The following is a 5,131-nucleotide window of genomic DNA, read 5'->3' on the forward strand; positions in this document are numbered from 1 at the left end:
TTCCCCACCTTGGCCCGCCACAGCCCAGATCTGTTAGCCTTCTGGGCATGATTCAAATCCCATTTTTTCTCTCTTCTCTAAGGCTATCCAGGAGGGTGTAACCTGAGGTGGATGTATTTATGGGCAGGCATTGGTCTGGTTTTGTGATTTTTAAATCTATGGAATAGATGCTGAGTGCACTGGATTGGGCACCTATAGTTTTATTTTAGAAATTTTAAGGAAGAAATAATAACTAAAACTAATACATACAATATCTGTTATGTTTTGCTTACGTGGTATTACGGATCTTCAATTCAAACTTGAGCTGCAGTTCTCTCTGCTCCTTGTGGAGATTAAGGGCAGGTCTATACTTGAAACACTGCATTGGCACAGCTGCACTGATGCAACTGCGCCGCTGTGATGCTTTAATGAAGACATTCTATGCTGACAGGTGAGAGAGCTCTCCCATGGCCATAGTTAATCCACCTCCGTGAGAGGCAGGAGCTATGTCGGCAGAAGAAGCCTATCACGGGGGTTTAGGTCCATATAACTATGTCACTCAGGGGTGTAGATTTTTCACACCCTTGAGCAACAGAGTTATACTGATATAGGTCTGTAGTGTATACCAGATCTAAGGTCACTTTACTTCTGAATGAGAGCATCCATGCAGGGGTTTAACATGCTTTGATTTAGCCACATTGACTTAACACCTGTAGTTAATTAGGGTTAGCATTCCTGAGGCCCGGTCTTCATTTATGTCTGCATAGTTACGTCAGTCAGGGCTGTGATTAAACCAGACCCCCGAGTGCCATAGCTAAGTTGACAAAAGCCCCAGTGTAGACTCAGCTGTGCCAAAAACAGAGGGCTTCTGCTGATATAGCTAACATCAGTTGGGGAGTTGGTGTGTCTATAATGGCAGAACTCCTTCTGTCAGTGTACACTGCATTTACACTAGGGTGCTGCCAGTGCTAGACTTTGTAGTGTAGGCATAGCCTGAATTTCCCCATATAGACAAGCCCTCCGTTAATTTGGCTTAACTTCCCATGTAGACAAGCACTGAGAAATCAAGACCTGGTATTTCTGGTGTAGAAATACAAGAAATTTTTTAAAACTTGAGACATTCATCAAACTGTACAACAAATAGGCAATACCAACTAATTTTGCTTCAAGATAGATTGTATCTACAATATCAGTATTACTTCAAATAGCAGTTTTCATTATGCAGCTCAAAAGCTTTTAATATATATAGATATTAAGTCTCTTGGTAGGAAGGAGGGAAAGCCCACTGAGGCTTATGAAGAAATATATGGTAACTTTAAGCTCCCTTGGTTTTTGGGGTTAATCATTTCCTACTCCTCTTCACTCTCCAGCAAGGCAGAGTTTTTTAGGACTGAACATAACTCCACCATAAAAAAATGTTGCCAAGTGAAAGCAGAATAACAATCTCTCAAGGGGCTATGGGCCAGCAGCCAATGGATGACAGTTTGGCAGGTAGTGAACATGAATTCACTTTAATTTCCAGTGTGGCTCAACTGCTAGAACTCTTGATCACATTTTGTTTGTTTTAAACCATTACATAATTTTAAAATGCTAGCAAGTGGAGTTGCATTCAGTCTTGTGTTACTAACTATATCTATAGCTATCTATTTATATAGATACGAATAAAAATAGCTTGTATTTATATGCAACATTCCAAACAAATATCACAACACTTTGCAGATGTTGTTACATAATTATATGATGACTCAATGGGGGAATGTTAGGCATTGGAGAGAAGATAATTTGCTAATTATACTGTAAACTAAAGTAATGACCCTTGTCCTTGATCTAACAGGAACAGGGAAGATGATGGATAAGGAGACAATGGATTAAAAGCATTTAAGTGATTCATTAAAACCATTAATTTTCTACACCAAAACACAGTCTGAGTGTCTCTCAACAGCTTGATTAATTCTTACATAAAATATAAATTTAAAAATGTAATTGAAGAGTGACAAATATATGTCAAGATCAGGGTATACTGAGATTGAATCTATCCATCATTGAGTGATTCATTATAGCCTGACAAAATGACAGTAGTACTTGTATGCTGACTCAATGCTTCCTTTTAATTCAGTTGTGTAGAGTTTATACAGTGAACTTTTAAACATTTTGCTGGATCAGAGCTTGTCAATTCTGATGCATGTTTATTTGTTATTTTACACTCCTAATGCCCCACCCTCCGTCACTCCTGAAAAGAAGGAAAAAATGATATACAGAAACTTAAGATTCATTACTGCAAAACAAAGAGGCAAACAAAATCCTAAGGGGTCTGTTCTCCTCAGGCAGGTGTAAGTTGTTAAAATTAATGTTAAGTTATAAAGATGTATAAAGCAGAGAAAAGAACTAGGATCAGTCTTCAGATGTTTTTTAACCAAACTGTAGACAGTAAGGGAGATATTCTCAGTCCTACTCCATCCCATCGCTGACTCTCTGTAAACATAAAAGGAGCAGGAACGCTTACTTAAAAAGCAAGCTGGGGGCTTTTGGAAGGTAGGGCTGGCTAAAGAGTTTTTAAATTGACACTTCATAAAATTTCAACAAAATAAAATTTCATGAAAATGTTTTGATTTCTCTAGTGTAGGAAAATGCTCAAGTGATGTAAAACTGGTGGAGCTGGCTCTGTGCCATTCACTCTCTACAGGCCAGTAGCCTATGGATGACACAATTGGCAGTTAAGGAATATAGTGCCCCATGGCACAGGAATGTGATGGAGCATGGCAGAAATTCGTGGCACTCTAGTGATCCTCAGCTAACAGAACAGTCCCTAGGAAGGCCATTGTAGCAGACCAACCTTAAGACTGTTCTAACTTATGCCAAGGTCTGAACCAGCATCTGGCTGCCCCCAGGATCAGGGGGCACCCACCTTTACAGAACATGCACTCCCTCCCCAGGTCCTGCACTGGGTGCAACATGACTGGCCTCAAGGATCTGGCCCTAATAGATTCCAAAGCCACAAGGGACCATTGTGATCATCTAGTCTGACCTCCTGTATAACACGGGCCATAGAACTTCTCCAAAATAATTTCCAGAGCATGTCTTTTAAGTATATCTAAGTATTTTAGTAAATTAAAACACAGTAGCATTGCAGAAAGTTCTCCCCAATGTGGTGTCATGAGGGTAGGCCCCTATTAAACCCTTTTTACAATTAGTGAAACAGGCATAGAAGGAAGAGAGTCAGTGACATGCCCAAGAGAATGCCACATCTCACTGTCAGAGCCAGGAATATAACTATGGATTTCTGATTCTGAAGTCCTCTGCTCTAATCACTGTCACGACTTCACCAATACTATGGGAACCCCTCTTTTGAATATTTAACCAAAACAGAAAAAAATATTTTGCATACTCTGTACTTTATTTACCATCCACTATAGAATTAACTAATTATTTTAATAAAATCCATGTTTCTTTGTGTCACTTTTTTAACCTTATTTAGAATACTGCCTAGACTCAAAGCATGTCACATTGGCTAAATGCAGCCTTCCCAATGCTTCTGCTAAAGCCCATCTAACCCATTGGCTACAGTCATTCGAATTGTCTGTTTCTATAGTGTTCTCTTATCTGGACTTATAGTAACAGGATGCATCTGGAGGAACAAGGGGAGATGATAAATGCGCATTTGTGTCCCAAATGGCAGAAATTGTCATAATTCTTTGTAATGAACAAAAGGAGAGTGGAAACTGAACCAAAAACAAAACAAAGCCAAAAACAAAACTTGATACTTTCAAAAAAGATTGCCTTATGGTTTATAAATCTACAGGAGTATGAAATAGAATCATGGCCAGAATATATTGCGAATAGAGGAAAAAATCCTATGAATAGGCTACTCACAACCAACCTTAGCTCTGACTGGTTGACAAATAGTATTCAACACAGTGTGTTCCATTTTTTTGTAAAGTTTAAATACATAGTTCAAAGATATCTGATTCTGCTATTGCTCAGAGTAAAAGCTTGCAATTGAGGCAAGATAGCTCATCTTGATCTTCAAAATTTAGCATGGTTCCATACTTGATAGGAGGGTACTTGTCCTTCCAGCTTTTAAATGATTTTATTCATGTTGTTTCTCTTTTTAATTAAGTAACTGAATAGGTAAAAAGGAAAAAAAGATAATGTTGATTACAATTATAATTTTACTGATCTTTCCCAATCAGCTATGTTCAGATGTTTAGACCATCTGTGAAGCTCATTAGATGTCCTTTCCAACAGAGGAATATAATTATCTATGTATAAGCAGCAGAGAGTCCTGTGGCACCTTATAGACTAACAGACGTTTTGGAGCATGAGCTTTCGTGGGTGAATATCCACTTCGTCGGATGCATGTAGTGGAAATTTAAGATCTGCGAGGACTGGCCTGCCACCTAAGGTCTGTCTACAGCCAAGCACTGAGGTACAACCACATCTGCTCCAACCCCTCAGACAGAGACCAGAACCTACAAAATCTCCGCCAAGCATTCTCAAAGCTACAATACCCACACGAGGAAATAAGGAAACAGATCAGCAGAGCCAGACGTGTACCCAGAAGCCTCCTACTGCAAGACAAACCCAAGAAAGAAACCAACAGGACTCCAGTGGCCATCACATACAGTCCCCAGCTAAAACCCTTCCAACGCATCATCAGGGATCTACAACCCATCCTGGACAATGATCCCTCACTTTTACAGACCTTAGGTGGCAGGCCAGTCTTTGCCCACAGACAACCTGACAACCTGAAGCATATTCTCACCAGTAACTGCACACCGCACCATAGTAACTCTAACTCAGGAACCAATCCATGCAACAAACCTCAATGCCAACTCTGCCCACATATCTACACCAGCGACACCATCACAGGACCTAACCAGATCAGCCACACCAACACCGGTTCATTCACCTGCACGTCCACCAATGTAATATATGCCATCATATGCCAGCAATGCCCCTCTGCTATGTACATCGGCCAAACTGGACAGTCTTTACAGAAAAGGATAATGGACACAAATCAGATATTAGGGATGGCAATATACAAAAACCTGTAGGAGAACACTTCAACCTCCCTGGCCACACAATAGCAGATCTTAAGTTAGCCATCCTGCAGCAAAAAAACTTCAGGACCAGACTTCAAAGAGAAACTGCT

The 5,131-nt window shown here is 40.0% G+C and overlaps 1 long non-coding RNA gene across 1 annotated transcript; it reads left to right on the plus strand.

Annotated features, from left to right (window-relative positions):
* Nucleotides 1-286: 286 nt before the first annotated feature.
* LOC120398524 lies at nucleotides 287-1,841 on the plus strand. Its single transcript, XR_005594499.1, has 3 exons — nucleotides 287-430; nucleotides 1,350-1,470; nucleotides 1,814-1,841. It is a non-coding gene; the product is annotated as an uncharacterized LOC120398524 (long non-coding RNA).
* The last annotated feature ends 3,290 nt before the right edge of the window (nucleotides 1,842-5,131 follow it).

The sequence above is a fragment of the Mauremys reevesii genome, linkage group 1 (genome assembly GCF_016161935.1).
Source record: "Mauremys reevesii isolate NIE-2019 linkage group 1, ASM1616193v1, whole genome shotgun sequence".
NCBI classification, from domain to species: Eukaryota; Metazoa; Chordata; order Testudines; family Geoemydidae; genus Mauremys; species Mauremys reevesii.